Here is a 24,029-nt window from a genome sequence, read left to right on the forward strand (position 1 = left end):
CAGATCAATTTTTCTATAGAACATAGATTGTTGATATTCTCAGATGCAGAGGAAAAATACATTTTTGTTTTATTAAAATTGCCAGGTCAGCAGCCCTAGCTCACTTTGTATCCTAATACACACAAACCAAGGCATGCACTTAATTTTTTATTATTTGAATCATTATGCTATTATTTCACAATAGCATAGCGCCTCTGAGCTTTGCACTTAAATGTCGTCTGAGTTCAAAAGCACATCATACTGAGTTTGATCCTCAAGCCTCCAAATCAGAAGTCTGCCTGGGTTGGACACAAGAGCAGTGCACTCATTTTAGCAGGTGCACCCATCCTGGAGCGCAGGCTTGCCTTTTATCAGCCACTGTGAACGCTTGAATACCAGGTATAAAGTCTTGACAGATTTTCCTCACATGTCTACAAGGACTGACAATTCCAAATAAGTATGGTTCTTCAAAGCAATTGCCTTTCTTTAAAAATTTTGCTTGGGATCTTTATTTTTCAATTTCCTTTACAGTCACACACAAATATATATGGGTCTCGTGACTATTTTAGTTCCAGAATGCCTTCACTTAACTCCCTACCTCTCTTGTCCTCTTTCATTTCTTTCGTTTTTTCCTCTTTCCTAAACCCTTACCCAACTGTCAAAACAGCTGTGGTGGGTGGAATTTGCTGCACTGGCAGACACCGAAGACTGTGGGATGAGGCAGAGAATTGAGAGCTGGGAGGTTCCTCGGGGCCCTTCATGAAGCAAGTCCATTGATACAAGCGCACTCCTGCACCACCCACCAGCCTGCACAAGCTGTACGTGGAGACATGGGTGCAACTGACTGAGAGTGTGAGTGGGACCAAGCAGAGGGCGAAAGGCCATACCATGAGTTCTGCCTGCCGGGAGCCCCATCTGGAATGCACTGTTATCTGAAATGGGATTCATTTTGGGAAACACCATGGGCTGGAGGTGCTGTTGCTTGTGTTGGCATAGCCAAACCCACTTTGGGTCCTGAATATCTCTGAGTTCATCCAGAATTTGAGCAACTTCCAGAATAAATTCAAAAGCATCACTCTCTCTCTAAAAATTGGCATCCCCATGAATAAATTTAAGAATGGGTTCAGCACTCTAGCACTAACTGTGACTTGTTTCACCAAACTTTTGGATATTTGAGGTATCAGAATTAAGAATCTGAAGGCAAGACACAGCACTAGCATTTGCCAAACTGCCTTGCACCTGCCACTCTTCTGTGTTCTGTCTTTGATGCTGACTTGACCACATAGTCCACCCATGCGTGCGTGTTGTCAGTCCCGCTTCACAGATGACAAACTGAAGCTCAGAGGGGCTAATGGGCCTGCACAAATAGCCATTATTTAAATGACAGAGCTAGGATGCAAGCCCAGATCTGTGCAGGAGGCAAATAGGTCTACACAGCTCTGAGCTCCAGGCCTCTTTAGTCCATGCTTCTTCTACAATGTCACCACTTTGGACTGAGATTCAGGACTTGGCCTCGTGTCCTGGATCTGCCATTGTCCAGCCACACCACTTATTTTTTTCTGAGCTTCAGTTTGCTAATCTATAAAAGAGGGAAGATTACAGCCTGCCCTGGCTCTTCCGCACAGCTATCATCAAAATGCAGTGACTTCCTAACGTGTACATAAGAGGTAAGCTCTCAAGAGGTGTACACATGGAAAGCACTGGAGAGGTCACCAGAAATGCCTGCCAGTGCTTTCCTGGGCAGCCCTTCATCTGATTTCAGAAATAACACAGCTAGGGAAAACAATATTTTGTTCAGGGAAGGTAACAAGGCCGGGCAGTGGACACAGAAAAAAGGAATCACAACCCAAGTCTGGCAGAGTAGTGATTTGTGTAGCTGTTGATTTTACAAATCATTAAACATAACAGCAAATATAAAGCAGGGGTTTCCTGCCAGGGTTTAAAATGTGGAGTCAGAGGGTAACATTCTAATGTTTGCAGTGAATGGCCATTACACGGGGCATCGCGTTTAGAGCTGGTAGTCATTGTTCCAGTCTCAGGTCCCCCAGGAGCAGCTATGGCTGTTTATTGTGGCAGGGGCAGAAACCAGAGGGCCTCCTACAGTTGGAGCCAAAGGTCTCCTCAGGTCCAGACCTCACATCTGCTCCCAAGAAAACACTAGTGAGGCTGCCAGAACAGAGCTGGGGGGAAGCGCTGGGAAGACACAGCCCATATCTGTTCTTTGTCGTGTAATCAGCAGAAACACCTTTCTTGTCGCACCCATCAACACGGTTTCCAAGCACGAAACTGTAACAACCTGCATTTGCAAGTAATGTCCACACCGAGCCTCTCTTCTCCTCTGTCCAAGACCTTAGTCCCTTGTCCTGTCCTTTCCACCTACAATGATGTCTGGAATGAGGCTGACCCAGAAACTCTTTATGAAGGGAAGGGAAGGATGAGGGAGGGAGAACGGGAGGAAAAGGGAAGAAAACCCTATAATAGAAATAATAAAAACCTGTCCTAAATAGCTCACGATGTTGCTGTGACAATCAACTAAATAATGTTTATGAAAGTCAAGCTCTATTTAAATGTGAATGATTGCTGCTAGCAGTAGTAGCAGTAGTAGCAGCAGCAGCAGCCCCGCAGCACTCCACCTCCCTGGTGGATACTCCAGACTGGCCCTTCCTGGTGCTCAGTTTCCCAGTGGAAGCTTTGGGTGCCTCTAGCTCTGAGTATGAATATCTTTCTAGATCCTAGACTCAGTTCAAATCCTCTATCCCCAGCCCTACTTTACTAGGCACATATGGGCCAGGTCCTGTGTCCTCTGAGTCAGCCACTGTCAGTCACTAGTAGAACAATGCTGTCTCAGCCCATTAGGGCTGCTATAACCACCACAAACTGAGTGGTTCATAAACAATAGAAATGTCTTTATCACAGCTCTGAGGCTGGGAAGTTCAAGCTCCAGGTGCCAGCAGATTCAGTGTCCAGTGAGGGCTCGCTTTCAGCTTCACAGATGGTGCCTTCTTCCTGTGTCCTCATAGGGTGTAAGGGCCAACACAGCTCTATGGAGCCTCTTTTAGAAGGGCACTAATCTCATTCATGAGGGCCCCACCCTCATGTCCCATTGCCTCCCAAAAGACCCACCTCCAACACTATTACATTTCAACATATGGATTTTCAGGTTTCAATGCAGGCATTTGAGGGAACACAAATATTCAGACCATAGCAAATGCAACTGCTTTGGACAGCATCACAGAGTGCAGACTGTGCACACTGAAGCTAAACGGAATTTCTACAATATATTTAACACCTTGGGCCTTTGTTCTCTCATCTGTGAAATAGGACCAATGAAACGACCTTGCAAAGTTGGGAGGATTCAATAAGACCATGCATACAAAGAACCCAGCCTGGTGCCCAGCACAGAGAAGATGTCCAAACATTACCCGCCTCCTGCCTCCTGCAGAAGATACCACAAAGGGGATGAAAACAAAATATCTGAATAAGATAGCTACTCTTTTTGTCTTTGAGCAAAGTAGAAAAGAGCTCTTTGGTCCCCGGAGAAATGGCATTGCATCTTACTCAGCATAAGCTGCTTGACACATTTTGAAAGCATTGTCTCATACTTTACTATCCGGGACCTGGACTTGGAGGAAAACAGGAAGAGCTGCACAGAGGAGAATCCTTTAAACAGGAAACCTTGTGCGATCTAGATCATTGGTAACCTCTGGGCTATTCACCTTCTCGTATGTCGAAGCAAACACAGAACCAGTAATGAGAATAAGTACTAACATTTTCTCTTTGCCTTATCTTAAAATGTCATTAAAGTGGCCTCCAAGGGTAAATGTAACAGACTGAGATGAAATGTATTTAAAAAGTGAATTAAAAATGAAGGCAATTAGAAAAAAATGGAAGAAAGTAAAGCACATCAAATCACATCACAAAATGTAAGCCCTGAAAGTCTGAATTTGCTAGACAGATGCTGCAGACTAATGACTAAGCATCCCATCCTCCAAAACCAAGCACAAGATACCATCAGCTACCAAATTCTAAGATAAAATCACCACTGAGAGCTATGAGTCCAATTGATAAGGCTAAGTTTAATTTGCAGGAGGGATTTATTATATGCTGAAGAATGACATAATATTTTGAGCACTCTCCTCACTCTCATGCTGTGGTCCTCTGATTGCTATTTGACTTATCCAGACAAAAATAGAAGTGCCATTTTCTTTTGCATACCTGGCAAGGCCTACAGATATTCCCAGCATGGTTCAGGTGATCTATACATTAGCTCATTTCATAGTGTTTGAGTTAAAAACTGCACCCTATGCCCTGTGGATCATTCTCGTTTCCCAGCAGTGGAGTTTTAAATACTTTGACAACATGGAAACTTGAAAGGTGATATTTCTACAGAACGAGAACACGCTGCTAAATTGGAGATAGAAAAGAAATGCAAACTATTCTATAACATTTTGATTTTTTTTCTTATTTCCATTTGTTTCTTTCCAGTGGTTCTAAGATCTACCAGGCTGCTTATTGGTCATGATGGACTTATATAAAGAGCTTTCAGATTGCGTGGGCTCAAACCAGCTCAATGGAAGTCTATTTGTTGAGACTATGTTCAGTAACAACAATGTTTTTGCTAGGGAGCACCTGCTACTTTCCATTAGTTTTATTTTGAGGGAAACAGAAAGCACTTTCATCTCTGAATTGCGGTACATTTGATTTCTTTGGTTTTTAACTCAGAAAGAGTGACTGTGTGCCTTGAGAAATATTCACGGGAGCTCAAGGGATTAAAGAAAGAAATATCCATATAAAATGTAAATGTAAAAAAAATAAATTTACAAAAAGGTATGATACTGGTTACTTTTCATTTTAAAAAGCATTTCTTTTTTTGGAAATTTTGTTTTTCTTCCAAATGAAGACTGAATATGTCCAGTCTACACTGGACATAACTTTCCAGGGAAGTTGTTTCCAACTACAGACTCTTAGAGGTCACAGACCACACTTCTGCCTGATCTCTGCTGTTCTTTTGCAGTTGCATGACTATTACTGTTCCTTTAAGTATTTGGAGTATTTTTACAGGAAAGGTGGTTTTTAAATTATCAAAATAATAAACTGAAGGAGATGTACACATCTCTCATTTACTGGTTTACATACAACAGATGCCTTGCAACCAACTATCTGCCTTGTTTTCAAATGTTTTTGAAGTGGCTTCCAAGGCTGAATGTAATATCAGTACATAGGGCATGGGGCACAGCCGAACATTCACTGCCCAGGCCACCCATGGACAGAAAGTCACTCCATGAACTACAGCTGCGATTTCAGCGCCACCCATGGACAGGAAGTCACTCCATGAACTACAGCTGCGATTTCAGCGCCACCCATGGACAGGAAGTCCCTCCATGAACCACAGCTGTGATTTCAGCGCCACCCATGGACAGGAAGTCACTCCATGAACCACAGCTGTGATTTCAGCACCACCCATGGACAGGGAGTCACTCCGTGAAATACAGCTGTGATTTCAGCACCACCCACAGAAAGGAAGTTACTCCCTGAACTACAGCTGTGATTTCAGCACTACCCATGGACAGAAAGTCACTCCATGAACCACAGCTGCGATTTCAGCACCACCCACGGACAGGAAATCACTCCATGAACTACAGCTGTGATTTCAGCACCACCCATGGACAGGGAGTCACTCCGTGAGCTATAGCTGTGATTTCAGTGCCACGAATATGGCACTTGCTATGTAAACACTGTCTGTTGGCAAGTCATCAGAGTGTACCTGTGTTTTCAGAGCCTCAGCTAAATTGAGACTCTCATTCCAGAGTGGCTGGCAACCCTGCCCTAATGGGAGATGAAGGGGAAGCTGAGTATGAGCAGTTACAGAGCACCTTTCATGGAATGCCTCTGTTACCTGTGGATGGCCTCACACCTCGTTGTTCAACCCACAACCAGGGAGTCCCTCACATGGGAAACGTGTTTATACTAGCAGACACCTGTGGCTCTTGTCTGACCCGTGCTCAGTTTATGCCTGTCTGGCCATTGCAGTGGTGCTGGGAGTCCAACCTTCTGTCCCCACCGACTGCCTCCCTGGCATCTCAGGCAAAGCCCAGCCTGAGGCAGTCCCCGGTTCTTCAGTTGGAAAACACAAAATCATTCCACACAACAGGAAACTAGCTCAAAGATTTACTACTTACAGATGCAGATGGGAGGGTGTAAGAAATTGGAGGGCAGTCCTCCATCCCCCGGTCACGTGCAATGGGATGAGAGTCAGGTAGAGAGAGTGAGTGGGAACTAGCAGTATGTTTACATATATATGTGGGTGGGTGTGGGTGTGTGTGTGTAAGGGAATAGGGTGTGGGAATGATTTACATACTTTTAAGTTCTTGGACAAAGACCTGAATGGTCCATTTAAAGGAAGACTGGGTTGGGCGCAGTGGCTCACACCTGTAGTCCCAGCACTTTGGGAGCCTGAGGAGGTCAGATCACTTGAGTCCAGAAGATTGAGACCAGCCTGGGCAACATGGCAAAACCCCATCTCTACAAAAGAAATACAATTTTTTAAAAAAGCTGGGTGTGGTGGTGCATACCTGTAGTCCCAGCTACTGGGTAGTCTGAGGTGGAAGAATCACTTGAGCCTGGGAGACGGAGGTTACAGTGAGCCAAGATCTCATCCCTGCACTCCAGCCTTGGTGACAGGGTGAGACTTTGTCTAAAAAGGAAGCCTGGGCAGGAAAGCAGAAGCTCCACTTGCTGGGTGAGAAATGCCTCTAAATTCTGAATCTTGAGCCACCAGCTTGAGCCACTTTGGTGTGGTGTACAACTAGAAACTGTGTCAAGAATGACCGAGACTTACTTCTGGTCTGCGAAAGTTAAACTGGTATTCAAAATAGATGCTGAGGCCACACAAAATTATAAGAATTTACTACAACCTGATAATGCAGACAATGATTTGTTTCCGTAAATGTTAATCTGTCTATCCGTCTATGTAAAACACACATGCCGTGTGCAATCTGGGACAAGTAATATTCTGAAATGAAATCCATTTAATTGTGAGCATGCTATAACCTCCAGAATGTGAACACATATTTGTCTTTTAACCTCTGGAGCTCAGCACCTACCCAGCTGCAGAAGGGAGCTCAGAGTGTGTTTCCTGATTGAAAAATATTGAACAAACTATGGCAGCCTCTCAGAGGGCCGTCAGCAGTCAACTTCTGGTTCTGTGTGGTGAGTGAAACTGTGTGGTGGTTGCTGGGTTCATCCTGGCATGCTGTGACTTGGGTCTTCTTCATTGTGATGGTTCATGAAATGCTTCATCGTTTGCAGAGACCATATGTCGTCCTGGTGGCTTCTGGGGACTCTCTTAGACTCCAACTTTGCAAAAGTAGATCCAAAACACCCAGTAGTGATCAACCCATCCTTGATTATAATTTCAGTCGATAGATTTAAGACAAGCAGCTCTTACCATCCATGCTTCTGTCCCCGGTGACTAACAGCAACCCATCTACGGCTGTGGAGCTTGGAACGCCGTGGTAAGTCCTAACCTGCCCTTGCCGCCCCGGGATTCTGAGTGGGGCTTACATGTGGAGATTTCCCATGGGAAGTTTAGATCTCGGGCTGCCCACCTACCTGCAAGATGACAGGAGGCTCTTTGACTCCTTTCCAAAAGAAGAAATAATATATGATATCAATACATCTGTGTCCATCTAGATAGATATCTAGCAAACTTCTTTATAAAATAGCTTCTAAAGAAAAGCAATCCGAACTAGTTTTATCAAGTGCAGAATGCTGGGAAACACAGGTCATTCGCAAAGCTATCTGGGATGGAGTAACTTTCACAAAAAAGGGAAAGAAAATAAGAAAAAAAAGAGAGAGAGAGAGCAGATCATGATAGAGGGAGAGATGGACACCACAGCCAGCACCGTGTAGCTGCCTCATGCTCCATCCAAGCCAGGGGTGCCAATACCACATCCCCTTCATAAAGATGAAGAGACTCGTCCTCAGCAGGGCGGAATCTGATGGAGGTTACCGAGGCAGCGAATTACTGACCTAAGATTCTAACTCCAATCTTCTGATTCCAAAGCCTTTGTTATTTGCTCCACCCCACAACTGCCTCACAAGCATCCCAGAGTCCAGTCAGCAGACAGCAGAGGAGACTGTCAGCAGACCACCTTGGAGGGGATGCTTGGAGCTGCCTAACGTGTGATTCAAAGATGAATTCCATGTGTTTGGAGAAGAAGCCCTAGCCTCAACACAAAGGTTGGCCACATTCCAGCCAAGGTAGCACGGAGTGAAGGCCCATGGAGGGAGAGCTGGGCTTTTCTGAACTACTTCAGTACACCTTGCTGTGCCTCGGCCTGCCGTGTTTCATCCCCATGGCTGTCCTCAGTGATGTGCATGGTCACTGCTCCCTTCACCACTGAGAAGACGGGCACAGGACGGTCAGGGGATGTGTCCAAGGTCCCACAGCAGGAAGGGCTGGAGCCAGAATGTGGTCTGAGAGGCTGGATATACAAAGAGACAATGGTGTGACCATCTGTACAAATGGAACTATGGCCCACAACCTGCAGCAGCCAGCCCAGGAAGCCAACCTGTCACCTGCAGTAGCCAGGATGGATGCTGGCCTGCCCTCAGTAAGTTACGCCTGTGGGAAGTCAGGCCCCTATCTCTAGCCCCAATCTAGGAATCAAGCAACCCATAAGAGTCAGTCCCAGATGCCCAAGACCTGGTTAATAACTCACAGCTGCCCCAACTCCTGCCCTGACATCCCACTGAGGACAAACCAAGAAAGACAAATGTGCTCCCCTTAAACGCACACGGGATGCCCCGATTCTAGTTGCCGCCCCAGCTTCCAGGCCAGCAGCCTCCATTGGGGCTCACCGGGTACCTTCCCTTGCCCTGGAAAGCTCCCACGCCCACACCGGGTGCCTTCTCTTCCCCTGGGAAGCTCCCACACCCAGCCTGCCTGAGTCGCTGCAAAAATGTAAGTGACAGTGGCCAGCTCTTTCGCTCTTACTCCAGCTGGAGATAAGCAGCCTCTGTCTGTCCTCGTTTGGGCACCTTGCTCCTTCCCAGGAGTCTGAGAGACTGACTCTCCTGCCCCAGAGTGTGGGCTCCACTACCCTCCTGCCTGCCGTGGGAAATCAGGAGGGTGAAGGTGAAGCTGGACTTGGCCCAGAGGTGCCCACAGGGACGCCCAGAGCTGCACAAGCTCCCTCCATCTTGCCTCTGGGACCAGCTCTGCATTGCTCCAAAGCCCTCATCAGTGTCTGCTTTCTGTTGCAATAACTGAATACCTGAGATTGGACAATTTATAAAGAAAAAAATTATATCTGACAATTCTGGAGGCTGGAATTCCATGGTTGGGGGTGTATCAGATGAGGGCCTCCCCTCTGCACCATGACTTAGCCGAGGGCATCACATGGCAAAGGATAGGGGTGTTGCCCTGCGGTCTCTCTTCCTCTTCCTACAAAGCTGCCAGCCCCGTCAGGGCCCGCCCTGATGACCTCATCTAACCCGAATCACCTCCCAGAGGCCCCACCTCCAAATGCCATCAGCATTTGGACTTGAGAATTAAGGTTCTAAGCACATAGGCATGCACATGCACACACCACACACACAACACGCACACTCACACACAGTCATACACACACACACATACACCACACACACACACAACACACACCACACAAACACACATGCACACACCACACACAACACGCACACAACACACACATACAGAAGTGGGGCCAACTTATTGACATTTTGTCTGCACAGCTCTGGCCAAAGCACTCCTGAGCCGAGGCTCGGCACTGCCGGGCAGCCCTCAACAGTCAGACCAGCAGGGGCCACGCGGGCTGTGGATGCAGCCTCGGGATAGATGCAGCAGGGCCACACACCTCTTCCCCTGGTTTAAATGTTTATCCAAAAAAGAAAAACGCAGCCTGAGATTTCACTCTGTGTGGCACGGACACAGTCACACACACAACACACATACACAACACACACTCACATGAATCACACACACGCACACGCACCACACACAACACGCACACTCACAGTCACACACGCACACACAACACACACATACACCACACACAACAGTCACACACACACACACATGCACCACACACACATGCACACACCACACAACATGCACACTCACAGTCACACACGCACACACAACATACACATACACCACACACAGTCACACACACACAACACGCTCACATGCACCACACATGCACACACCACACACAACATGCACACTCAGTCACACATGTACACACAACACACACATACACTACACACAACACAGTCATACACACACATGCACACACACATGCACACACCAGACACACCATGCAAAAAGTCATACACATATGCACACACAACACGCACATACACACACACATCACACACATTCACACATGCACACACAACACACATGCACATGTACACACATACACATGACATTTGCACACCACACAATACACACATGCACACACGCACTCATTCACACACATACACATTTGCACACCACATACACAACCCACATTCACACACATACAACACACTCTCACACATGCACATACAACACACATACACCACACACATACACAACACACACATTCACATACCATATATACACAACACACACAACGCACACGTACACATACCACACACATTCACACACATGCACACGCACCACACACAGTATTCACACACATGCACACACATGCACATTTCCACACACACACCACACACACATTCACACACAACACACACATTCACTCACCACACACACCACATATTCACACACAACACACACGCATTCACACACCACATAAAAACATAACACACACATACAACACACATTCACACAGCACACACATCCACACAGCACACGCGTTCACACACACACCATCCCAGTGTCCTCCCCTGTCCTCCCCTTTCCCCTCACAGCCTGCTTAAAAATACAGCCTTGCTCCCTGTAATCTAAGCCCAAACCGCCAGGACCTTCAGGGAAAAATCCCTCAATGGGGAAGCCAGGTGGAAAAGAAACAAGTGCCTGGCAGCCACACAGAGTGAAATCTCAGGCTACGTTTTTCTTTTCTGGATAAACACTTAAACCAGAGGAAGAGGCGTGTGGCCCCGCTGCATCTATCCTGAGGCTGCGTCCACAGCCCGCGTGGCCCCCGCTGGTCTGACAGTGAGGGCTGCACGGCAGTGCCGAGCCTCAGCTCAGGAGTGCTTTGGCCAGAGCTGTGCAGACAAAATGTCAATAAGTTGGCCCCACTTGAAAACATGATAAAAGTCTGAAGCTGACGCTACAAGATATGACTCTAGCCTGGTGTTCTGTAATAGGGAGCGGGGTGGACATGGGAATACCAGCTTCTTTCACCATTTTCGCCTGTCCTAAGTTGTGTGAGTTTTTCTCTTTAAAACCCTGGTCTTCACCCTTCACTCCCACTTCGTCCAATGTCTTTCTTGGACACTGAACATTCCTTCGCACAACTTTTTATTTTTTAACTTGGAGCAATTGAGAATATCAGAGAAAGGTAAATTCCTCAATGACACCAGATGATCCATTTAAGAACAATACAAAACCAATACGTGTATTACATTGCCAGAAGTTTCAAGCCCAATTTTATGAACTGGGACCCCTTTCCACATTAGAGAAAACAGATAAGCACTTGGATAGCCAAGTCAATAAATAGAAAGACAAAGCCAAACTTTGATTATCTGCATTTATGGAAAGATCAGTACAGGTAAGTCAAAACCACAAAGTACCCAAATCTCATTTGAGATTTTACGATTTATGTCAACTTTCCTTCCATCAACCTTTTGTAGGAATATATTGAAGGGGGGAGGGTAAGGAAAATAGAAATACTACCTTTTAAAAAACAATGCCTAAATACCTTTGTTTTTCCCTTTCTTCTGGAAGTACACATGCGTAGTAAAGTAGAGTCCTCGTGAACCAAACATTTCCATTTTGGAGTAACACACGAGTCACACACACCTGATTCAAATCTTGACTGAGCAACTGAATTAGCAGTGAAGCCTTGGAGAAGTTTCTTAAATGTCCTAAATTCATCTTCTTTTTCTAGAAGAGAGAATAATAGTCCTATCTCTCAGAGTGTGGGCATCAGCCAGGCACAAGATAGACACTTGCCAATCACAGGGCTGACTGCTGACCCATACCCTGTGAGGGTGGGCAGTGCCTGCAAGCGGCAGTTTCTAAACAAGCAAAGGCAGCGCAGAAATACGCCAGACCCACGGTTTCTATCACCAAAGCCAAGCCCGTTGCATGGCCATAGAGAAGAGGGTGTGTGTCTTCCCTCCCCTTCCACATGGACTCCAAAACTGCTCTTTTGAGAACTTCCCACTGTCTGGGTGCCCTTGCAGTAATGAGACTTAGCTTGGCCACAGACAGGAAGGACCAGGAAGCAACAGTGTTCCCACCTGGGTCCCTACCCCACAGAAGGGACTGTCCTGCATCTGTGGGGGGCAGCAGGGCAGAGGGGGAGGAAAAGTGTTAGCCAGGGTTCGGAGGACCCTAATCCAAGTGCACCTCCATTCCAAAGAGGTGTAGATGTTCTAGAAACTGAAATTGGACCTCCTTGAGTTCCAATTTCCTTTGTTTGCAAAGAGCATAATCCTGAGTTATCTTTAAAGCCCTGGCATGGGCTTTGAAGTCAGACAGATGTATTTTGAGCATGGTCTGTGTTGCTATTTACCAGACACGCAAGCTCGGGCAACTGGTTTACATTCCTGAGCCTCACTGTCCCCTTTTGAAAATCCCCTTACCCGAAACCATTGCTATGGAAACAAATAATAGACATAAAATACACAGGAATAAGAGCTCACTCGATGATAGCTGTTATTGCTGTTATTGGCATCTCCATTATCATGATGATGATGATTACAAACCCAAATAATTAAGACATAAAGTAAAGATGAAAAAACACGCTGAGCTGACTCCTGGACCTGGGGCTCCATAAACCTTGGCTGTTCTTATTATCAGAGCTCTCCTTACTCCCCGCATAGCCCTCCATGGCTGTCTAGAGGCCAGCGTTCCCTCTGTAAATTGTTATCATTTCTCTTTAGTGGGAGCCCCCTTGCAGGGAGATCACAGCCAGAGGGAGAGGTAACGCTCTGCACAAGGCCAGTCCCAGATGGCAAGAGGCAGGACAGCACGTGCCTGGGAGGGAAAGACGGGGCTGGGGGGGGCTTGGACACTTGCTGAAACCCCCCAGCCTGAGCACATTCTGAGAGGAGACGCCTGCCATTCCTCAATCAACACCCGTGATGCCTCAGCACCTCTGCATTACCTCCTTCTTGCTCCCTGCCTTGCCCTCAGACCTGGAGCTCCTGAGCCACTCCTTGTCTTTGGCCCCAAGACCTGTGGTATCCTCCCTTCAGCTCCTCTGTCTCCTCCACCCTCCGATGCCCCCTCCAGGTGCCTATTGTATTAGTCCATTTTCACGCTGCTGTAAAGACATACCCGAGACTGGGTAATTCATAAAGGAAAGAGGTTTAATTGACTCACAGTTCCGCATGGCTGGGGAGGCCTCAGGAAACGTACAATCATGGCAGAAGGTGAAGGGGAAGAAAAGTATCTTCTTCCCAGGGGGGCAGGAAGGAGAAGTGCAAGTGGGGAAATGCCAGACACTTATAAAACCATCAGATCTCCTAAGACTCACTCACTATCATGAGAACAGCATGGGGGAAACCGCCCCCGTGATCCAATCACCTCCACCTGGTCCCGCCCTTGACAGGTGGGGATTACAATTCTAAGTGAGATTTGGGTGGAGACAGAGCCAAACCGTATCACCCATCCTGCCTCTCGGTGCTTGATCCTCATGCTCACTGCACCTTTTCTTCTCCCCTCCCCTCCCCTTCCCTCCTCTCCTCTCCCCTCTTCTCAAGGGTGCCCTTGTTGGAGAACATGGGAGGCCAAAATCCAAACGTGGCAAGAGATAACAAATGACTTGTCTGGTGGCTGAACCCTGAGCTGGGAGCACTGCCTGGAGAAAACTGTAAGCCCTCTGCCATCCTGTGCCAGGCCAGAAGGCACCTCACTACAGAATTCAATTATAGCAACAACAATCACATGGAATAATAATAAATCAGTAGTTATAGGCCAGGCACACTTGTAATCCCAGCACTTTGGGGGGCTGAGTCAGGAGGACTGCTTGAGGCCAGGAGTTTGAGACCAGCCTGAGCAACATAATGAGACAACATCTCTACAAAAAATACAAAAATTAGCTAGGATTGGTGGCGCATGCCTGCAGTCCCAGCTACTTAGGAGGCTGAGGCAGGAAGATCACTTGAGCTGGGGAGTTTGATGCTACAGTGAGCCGTGATCACACCACTGCACTCCAGCCTGGGTGACAGAGTGAGACCCTGCCCGCAACTCAAAAAAAAAAAAAAAAAAACCGTTATTACACATTGACTGTTCCAGGCACTATCCAAAGCACTTTGGGTAAATTATTTTCTGTAATCTTCATCATCTAGAGGCTGAATAGGCAGACCCCAAGCACTGTCATGCTGCAGTGGATGGTAAATGAGTGCTTGGCTACTCCAGGGAGCCTCAGGAGCCAGACAGTCTTTTTTTTTTTTTTTTTTTTTTTTTTTGAGATGGAGTCTCCCTCTTTCGCCCAGGCTGGAGTGCAGTGGCGCGATCTCAGCTCACTGCAAGCTCCGCCTCCCGGGTTCACGCCACCCTCCTGCCTCAGCCTCCCAAGTAGCTGGGACTACAGGCACCCACCACCGCACCTGGATAATTTTTTGTATTTTTAGTAGAGACGGGGTTTCACCGTGTTAGCCAGGATGGTCTCCATCTGTTGACCTCGTGATCCGCCCACCTCGGCCTCCCAAGGAACCAGACAGTCTTTGGAAATGGTCTTTGCAGTGAGACCTAGATCATCTTCTTACAGACACCAGACGAAAGTGGCAAGAACTCTAGTGGGCGAGTTGGCAGGCCAAGACACAAGCCCCAGGTCTAACATCAACAGACTGAAAAGTGCTTGGCAAACTACTTCGTCTCATTGCTAATATTAAATGGGGCTGGACAATCTCTGAGGCTTTTAAGGCTTCTAGATTTTTAAAAACTTTTACTTTTACATCCAGAGACCTTCACATAATTAAATATCAATATCCTCCCTTAAAGGAGGAACAAGTGAGGTACCAGCATCATTATCAGCAAACATTATTTCACACCTCTAGTGCAGCTTGATAAACACACAGAGTGTGTGAGAGATAAATGCTGCTCACTAATGCATCCAGTTCTCCCCCTCGGGAAATGTAGACTTGTATTTCCTGCCTCTCTGAAGTTAGACGTAGCCACCTGACTTGCTTTCACCAATGAAATATGAGCAGAAGTAGCTTGTGTTTCTTCTAGACAGATGCCTTTCAGAATGAATGCACGATGCACAATTTCCTCTTCCTCTTGCCTGGTGACAGGGGATGTTCCAGAGCTCCTGCCCACCATAAAGCGACACACAAATGAACAAGAGATACACCCCTGAGAGCTGGGGCTTGCTTGTTACTGCAGCGTACGCAGGCTGTCCTGACTGATACACTGAGCACCTTGCAAGTGCCAGGCACATTTCCAGGCTCAGGAGATGCCGCTGGTGAGGGCAGCTGCTGTTGACGAGCACCCCCTTGTCAGGCAACACCTGAGTTCTTTCAGGAAGACAGTTGAAAAGTTACAGGAGATTGGAAGAGACATCCTGAGATAGTCCACAGTGGAGCTCTGTGGTCAGGACATGCCAGCACCCTCTCAATGTCACAGTGCAAAGCCAACTGACTCCATCATAAGGGACTGTCAGTGTGTGTGAATGTCACCTACACCAGCCAGTCCTGTCTTCCATAAAGACTATAGTGACACAAAGGAGGCAGGAAGGGAGGGCCACTGTGTGATTAGCTCTTACACGCAGTCCCTTAGGCATTTGTCTGAGTGGATCATCTGCTGTAGACAGAACAGATTGGGTCCTTAGTGCACATTCAGGGCAAATGGAACTGACTACCTGTATGCAGCATTCATGCTTTTAGCACAGCTTTCTCACTGCATAGCTATTTGGCTTGTTAAGCCTGCAATTCTGGGTCTGGGCCAAGACATGGGGAATAGTGATGCTAATGAGAACACCAAAGAAACACAGCAGTAAGCGGCAAGCCACAGCCGCCTATCACCTTCACACCTGCCACATTCCCTTCAGTGTAAATTGACTCGCCGTCCCATCCATCCTTATCATCTCTCTGGGGTTCAGGTCTCCAGAAATGTCCCGGCCTCTACTCACATATCTATACAACATGCCATTGATAAGGCAGTCGTTAAACAACTAGCATTTTGCATTCTGAAGTGAAAATTAAAAATGCACAGTCCTTTTTAATTCAATTTCTAATTAGTGCACTATATACAACCCGGAATGATGGCAAATTGATAACATATGCAAATGAAGCAACAATTCATAGACTATATTAAAATTTCCATTTAAACTGTTAGTTAAGCTATACACATTTGTAAATGTAAACATTAACCCTCAGGAAAAATATTTTCTAAACTACAGCATAATTGGAAACTCCAGAATCATATATAACAGAAAAGAGATCATTACACAGACGGGTACCTTTATCGCTATAAATAAAAGAACATTTCCACAGAGTTGTTGCTTCCTCTTGGCTGCTCCCACAGCACTTTCCCTGGCTCTCTGTGGAGCCATTGTTTATACCCTCCTCCATGGTAGGCAGTGGGGTACGCATCTGCCTCCCAAGCCAGTAAGCCATGCCCTCAAGGGCAGCACCAAGCCTGGCCCATCCGTACTCCCCGTATTGCCCAGAGCACAGGAGGCGCTTGCAGCCCTCCGCTGAACTGGTTGAAATTGAACAATATGGAGTTGAACTGAATTGGATCAAATTGAATGAAATTAAATGGCACGTGATGTCTGTAGGTTTCCATTTTAGAAGCTATGCAATGAAGTCCAAATTCCCTCCTCTTGTACCAGATGAAATGCCTCAGGCCAACATGCAAGCAAGCCTGGGATCAGGAGATGCTCAGGATGGAACAATCCACAGACTGAACCAGGCTGCCTGTCCACAGGTGCACTAACCACCTTCCCACCCAGGAAGGTGTCGGAACCCCACTCAATGGAGAAAAGGTACTCCTGGACCAGCTGGCACAGCCCCTCTCGTGAGCCCTCCCAGAACCCCGCCCCTCTCGTGAGCCCTCCCAGAACCCCGCCCCTCTCGTGAGCCCTCCCAGAACCCCGCCCCTCTCGTGAGCCCTCCCAGAACCCCGCCCCTCTCGTGAGCCCTCCCAGAACCCCTCAATGTGAAGGATCTCTGCTAATGTGAGGCCGAACAACACAGGATTCAGAATCTTCAAAACAGCTGCTGTGACCTGTTCTTTTCATCAGTCTCTGCAAATCATTATATCATAATTTATGTTGAGGAAAAGGTGGCCTTCAAGAAAAGTATACTTAGCTGTTTTTTACCTGACAATGAAAAACACAAAAATCTTCTATTTTTACCCAATTTTGCCTAACGTGCTAGAAAGCTTAGAGCAAAACAATGTACAAGAGTGGTCAGCACCCCTTGATCTCCAGTTCTTGGTTGGGTATTGCCATCTCTCTTCTACTTGGTTTCTTCTTTCTTCTTTCTTTTTGAGACAGAGTCTTGTTCTGTCACCCAGGCTGGAGTGCAGTGGCACTATCTGGGCTCACTGCAACCTCCACCTCCTGAGTTCAAGCAATTCTTGTACCTCAGCCTCCTGAGTAGCCCGAGTAGCTGGGATTACAGGCGCCACCACCACACCTGGCTAATTTTTGTATTTTTAGTAGAGATGGGGTTTCACCACGTTGGCCAGGCTGGTCTTGAACTCTTGACCTCAAGTGATCCACCCGCCTTAGCCTCCCAAAGTGCTGGATTACAGGCATGAGCCACCACACCCAGACTCTTATTTCTTTTCTGTTGTTGTTGTTGTTTTACTATATTCTCTACTGGTATTTATTGAAAATAGTCTCTATTTCCTTTTGAAAGTATAAAGGCAATAAATAATACATAAACCAAAATAGAACAAATATCGAACTATATTAGAACTGCTGAGCAAGAAAAGCTGTGCTAGCTGCCCAAACGCTGCCATAAACTCCACACTTCCTTCCGTCATGTCAAAATTCATAAACAGGTAACAAATTATATTGGGAAAATAAGATTATAATTTTAGCATTGAAAAAAGACAAATGATTTGGAAAACAGCATTAGTGATTTTTCCAAAAGACCCATGAATTAATAATCTATAAATAGGAACCGCATTCCCATGCATTGCCAGGCATTCTAATCACCTCTGCAAAAGACTAGTCAATAAGAGGGAAAAAACTGGTGTTTTAAGGGGTAGGAAGAAGCAGAGATGGAAGCTCTCGTTATTTGAATGCAATTGTGTTTCAAGTGATGTTTTGTAGAGTGTTCTGCATACAATATCTATGGGATAGGGTCATAATCCTTATTTTATAGGTGAGACCAATTTTACCAAGACACAGAAATAAGTAACTCGGCCAATATCCTAGCATCAGAAGAAGTCATAAATGATCCATCCAAGGTTAAGTCCTAAGGTTTTCTCTCCAAAAGGTGCCATTGTACCATTAGTGACTCCAAAATCCTTTCAAATGTTCTGTGTGCTTCACATTGATTATAACATTTTATCCTCCTACTAACTGTAGGTAGAAGTTAGACTAGGAATCCGCCCATTTGGGGAGTGAAGAAACTGAAGCCAAGAGGCGTATGTGCCTGATTGGGTCATAACCAGGCTCTGATATTTCACAGCAGAACTACGCTCCAGCTCTCTCTATCCCAGGGCTAGAACATTGTCACGCAGCTTCCTTTGCACCATCCTGTAGAAAAGCAAGGACTTGAGTCTTAAAGGCTCACCTTCCAGCTGCTGATTCCAGGAGAGGGAAGAGTCGAATGTGCCTGCATGCACGTTATCCTACCGAGAGTGTTCATATGTGATTTTATGCCCCTTCCCTCCACGCTAGACTTAGCAACAATATTTTTTAAATGTGGGTAAGGCTTTGGGGATAAATCCAGAAATGTGTTCTGTCCCCCAGATGCAATTACAATGCATCCAGCCTGTGTGTCAAGCTCCTAAGCCTTCTGAAAATATCTTCCTCCTGACCGTTTTGTAAGATAGCAGAGTCAAGAAAACAAAATTCCGGGAAAGAGGAGGTTAACTGGGTGTCTGATTGCCTCCAAAAAGCAATTAAGACTCAAGCAGAAAGTTCAAGTTGATACTGAACCAGTTCAACCCTGCTATCGCCAAGCCCAAGAAATCCCAGAGCTGCCCTGCCTCAATATAGACTGACATGTTTCTAATGGCCATGATGATGCATATTCAGCAGCGTAAACACCATTGGCCTTTCCTAAATCAATATTCATGGAAACCCTCAGGCAATCAATATGCAGAGGGGAAGCCTTCCCCAGGGTAGCTTCTGCTACAAATGGCAGCAGGCCCCTCCCACCCTCTAAACCCAGGCGTCAGGCACTTCCTTGACGCACACTAAGTCTTCAAAACGCATGCCTGGGGCTGCCCTCTTGTCATATACACATTGATTCACATAGAAAACTCTTCAACCTCCCTAACAGAAACGTACCTCGCCCACCACTCATCAGAGATTTCGGCTGAGGGTTATAAACTGAGCAGCCTATTTTTGTTTTGTCTTTGATCTTTTGTAAGTTTAACTGAGCTCCATCAGGTAGTTCTAATAAGTCTAATTCCAACTTGCAGGGGAGGGGTAAGGACTGGGGGACTCATGGTCTCCATGAAGCTAAGCAAGGAGGAAGATAAGGATGCCTTCAGCTAGCACAATGCCCAGCCACCCATAGCTGCTAAAGAAATCTTGTTTTAAAAAATCTCATTTTTAGTATTTGTGGGTACACAGTAAGTGCATTTATTTATGGGGTATACGAGAGATTTTGACACAGGAGTACTGTATTAGTCTATTCTCACACTACTAATAAAGATATACCTGAGACTGGGTAATTTATAAAGGAAGGAGGTTTAACAGACTCACAGTTCCACATGGCTGGGGAAGCCTCACAATCATGGCAGAAGGCAAAGGAGGAACAAAGTCACGTCTTACATGGCAACAGGCAAGAGAGTGTGTGCAGGAAAACTCTCATTTATAAAACCATCAGATTTCATGAGACTTATTCACAAACACGAGAACAGTATACAGGAAACCACCCCCATGATTCAGTTACCTCCACCTCACCCCCCCTCCTTGACACGTGGGGATTATTACAATTCAAGGTGAGATTTGGGTGGGGACACAGCCAAACCATATCACATACAATGTGCAATAGCCACATCCGGATAAATGGGGCATCTAGAGAAATGCTTTCAGGAACAGAAGAGAAATTGAGTGAAATCCTCCTGTTCTTGCAGCTGATAGTTAAGTCTAGTTTTATGTGGCTCCAAACGCCTCCACCATGAGCTCAAGGCAGTGACTGACTGAAAAACCCTCTCTATTACAGACCACAACATTGAACCCAACATCCCCCTAAGTAGGTGAGTGGTTAAAAGCAAAGGAGTCCCTGGAGGTCCTTGTGTTAAGTGAAATAAGCCAGGCACAGAAAGACAAATATCCCGAGCTCTCACTCAAATGTGGGAACTATAAAAAAAAAAAAAAAATGTTGATCTCATGGAGGTCGAGAATAGAATGATGGATACCAGAGGCTGGCAAGGGTGTGTGGGTGGGAGGATGTGTGGGTGGGAAGGGTGTGTGGGTGGGATTGAACAGAGACGAGTCAATGGGTGTAAACATACCGTTAGACAAAAGGTGTAAGTTCCATTGTTCAATTCAGAGTGGCTGACTATAGTTAATAACAATGTATATTTCAAAGTAGCTGGAAGAAAGGACTTGAAATGTTCCCAAGTCATAGAAATGATCGGTACTTGGCCGGGCGCCGTGGCTCAGGCCTGTAATCCCAGCACTTTGGGAGGCCGAGGCGGGCGGATCACGAGGAAGTCAGGAGATCGAGACCAACCTGGCTAACACAGTGAAACCCCATGTCTACTAGAAATACAAAAAATTAGCCAGGCGTGGTGGCGGGCACCTGTAGTCCCAGCTACTCAGGAGACTGAGGCAGGAGAATGGCGTGAACCAGGGAGGCGGAGCTTGCAGTGAGCCGAGATCACGCCACTGCACTCCAGCCTGGGCGACAGAGTGAGACTCCGTCTCAAAAATAAAAAATTTAAAAAAAAAAGAAATGATCAGTACTTGAGGTGATGGACACCCCAAATACCTTGACTTGATCATTGCGAATTCTATGCATGTAGCAAAATATCACATATACCCCATAAATACATAAAATATTGTGTATCAATTTTTAAAAAGCAAGGGACTCAGAAATGACCAGGTGTTAGTTGGGTGATTTTGTGTAGGCCATTTAACCTCCACTGGTGCGTTGGGTGATTTTGTGTAGGCCATTTAACCTCCATTGGTGCTCCAGCTTTCTCATCTGTAAATCAGGGAAAACTTGGAGCACCTCCTGGGACTGTAGTGAGAATTAAATGAAATTGTGAAAATAAAAGACTGAACACAAGTCCTGCGCAGAGAAAGGATTCAGTTAATGGTAGCCGTCACTCTTCATCAGCCTGGAATGCATTAGATTCAGGAAACATAAGTGCTCATCTTTTTTTCTCCCTTTAAAGTAGAGGATACCAAGATACAGTGAGGAATTAGCACAGCTCCCGCAGGGGAGGTGTGGGCAGGAAAGGAGGGCTGAGAAAGGAGTGGCCAGGGACTGTCTAACCGGGTTCTTTCTGTTTCCTGCAGGTTGTACTCACATCATTGGTCTTATGGGGAAATTTTAAGAACTCCCACTTGTAAGGTTTTATAGCCCTCTATGGAATATTGAAGAAAGAGTAAAATGCATCCAAAAAAAAAAACAAAAAACACTAAACTGGATAAATTCTAAGGCCTCTTCAGGTCTTAAGATGGCCATTTTCTAGGTCCTCTTGCTGCAGCAGTGAAATCCACAAACACGGGCAAGTCAGTCAGTTACGTGCCTTTCAGAGAAAACTTCTGACTTAGGAACTCCAGCTATTTGGCCCAACCCATATTAGATTGTGTTATAAAGACATGGTAAATTACATCACGAAGGGAAGAGCAGAGGAAACATAATATTCCTTCAAGACCCATCAGCTCAGATGTTAGCAGAACACCCCTAAGGAGGAAAACAAGAAATTTTGGGTTTGAACTTGGTGCTTCCCAGCAGCCCTGGGAGTGGGGTCAGAAGCCCTGCTGGGGGGCGAAGAACTCTGAGGATCAAAGATGTTGAGCATCACCTTAGAGGCCAAAGATCAGAACAGCGGAGGTGGCCTTTGAAGCCCAACCTGTCTTTCACCAGAGAGTGAGAACGGCCTCTATTTCCAGGAAGCTCACTGCAGCAATAATCACGATGCTCTGAGCCTGACAAGGTGAGAATTTACTTTCAGCACCTGCAATAGTTTCCTATTAAAGTTACATATGAAACCCTGCCGTCTTGTACCAACTAATGTTCACACCAGCGTTCCTATTTTCAAGATAAATTGCAAAATAAAAACTCTTGTTTTTGTTAGCAAAAGAAAACTTCTTTAGGAGGATAAAAGGGAGATGAAGAAACAGAAAACACATCAGCTCTCCATCCAGATTACAGAAAGCAGAAAACATCCTGAAGTGAATAACATAGGAATCACTCTTTTTCCCCCCTGAGATAGCAGGTTACTTATGAGAAACAAGCTTGAAATCTCTGCACCTGGACCAGCTTCCAGAGGCTTTTGTCCTGACCAGGTGAGAGGGAAAAAAAAAAAAAAAAAAAAAACTGATGGTCGGTCAGTGGGTAAACAGTGACACCCAGTGGTCACTTAGATAACCAGCTGTGCATTCTCCCAATTCAACTATCCACATAGAAAAAAAAATGGTCAAGTAGTATGCATTTTGTTATTCAACAGATATTTACTGAATAACTAGAAGATGCTAGATGCTATTCTATTCATTTTATACCACTCTTCAAATTACGGATGTTTCCCCACCGAAACCGACCCTCACAAAAGAAAAACTATCTGGGGCCTTGGATCCTCTTTCAAAGGCTCAAGGTGAGACCCACGGAGAGGGGTCAGCAAATTCCAAAGGAGATGAAGGGCTTTTCCCAGGGTCACAACCAAATCAAGGCGCCACGTGGCAGCCAAGCACGAGTCTCCAGAGGCTTCTCTCAGCGCTCCCATGGGAAAGGGTTTGTGCATGTTGGGTTCAGGCCACGTGAGCACTGCAGGCGTTGATCATAGTATTAATACAAGGATAATTGCTCTTCCTGGCTTTCTTTGACTAACCTCCATAACTTGGTTAAGCCATGTTATCTTCTACTTTTATGATGAGTAAATTGTCATTTTCATCATTTCTTTGTAGCTGGCTTTGGGGAAGTAAAGGAAACCAGGGAAGAAGGGGCTGAATTGGTTTCCACCGTGACCTTTGAACCCTCGGGCGAGTTGTCAACCTCACTGAGGATGAGTGTACTCGATATCAAATGAGGTCACTTTACTCGCAAGCTTGTTGTGAGGACTGAATGAAACCTTTTCTTTTTTCTTGGAGTTTCAGAGCAATGTCCCTGAGCCAAGCCCCACACTGGCTTGAGCCCTATCGTCGGTCAAGACACGGTGCTTTCTCCCCTCCCCTCTGCACTCCAGCTTACTCTGCAGTCAGGAGGTGGCACCAGGATCCCCTTTAAGACTTTGCCACTTGGGCCAGCTGTGCCCCTGTGAAATTCCCTGTTTCTATTGCAGGCCACAAGGACGAGCTGAGAAATGGCTTCCAGTCACCATCTAGATTAGAAAGCCTATATTTCAAATATAGAGATATCAATTATGCCTGTAAAAAGACATTAAATCCCACAGGGCTGTAATTCCTAGACTCTACGAATTTCATCTTGCACCAAATTTTATTATTTCATTTATAATTCGGATTCTTCAAATCTAAGAGTGCCTGGCTCAAAATTAAAATACCTACAACTATGCCAAAACTGGACTCTTT

The 24,029-nt window shown here is 46.0% G+C and overlaps 1 long non-coding RNA gene across 2 annotated transcripts; it reads left to right on the forward strand.

The window, feature by feature from the left end:
* Window positions 1-8,056: 8,056 nt before the first annotated feature.
* On the forward strand, window positions 8,057-23,394 carry LOC134807843 (uncharacterized). Of its 2 annotated transcripts, XR_010149221.1 has the most exons (4): window positions 8,057-8,594; window positions 13,894-14,003; window positions 16,971-17,123; window positions 21,798-22,500. It is a non-coding gene; the product is annotated as an uncharacterized LOC134807843 (long non-coding RNA). The 2 variants fall into 2 exon arrangements; XR_010149222.1 differs by lacking the exon at window positions 16,971-17,123 and having other exon boundaries at window positions 8,080-8,594; window positions 21,798-23,394.
* Window positions 23,395-24,029: the final 635 nt, after the last annotated feature.

The sequence above is a fragment of the Pan troglodytes genome, chromosome 12 (assembly GCF_028858775.2).
Source record: "Pan troglodytes isolate AG18354 chromosome 12, NHGRI_mPanTro3-v2.0_pri, whole genome shotgun sequence".
NCBI classification, from domain to species: Eukaryota; Metazoa; Chordata; class Mammalia; order Primates; family Hominidae; genus Pan; species Pan troglodytes.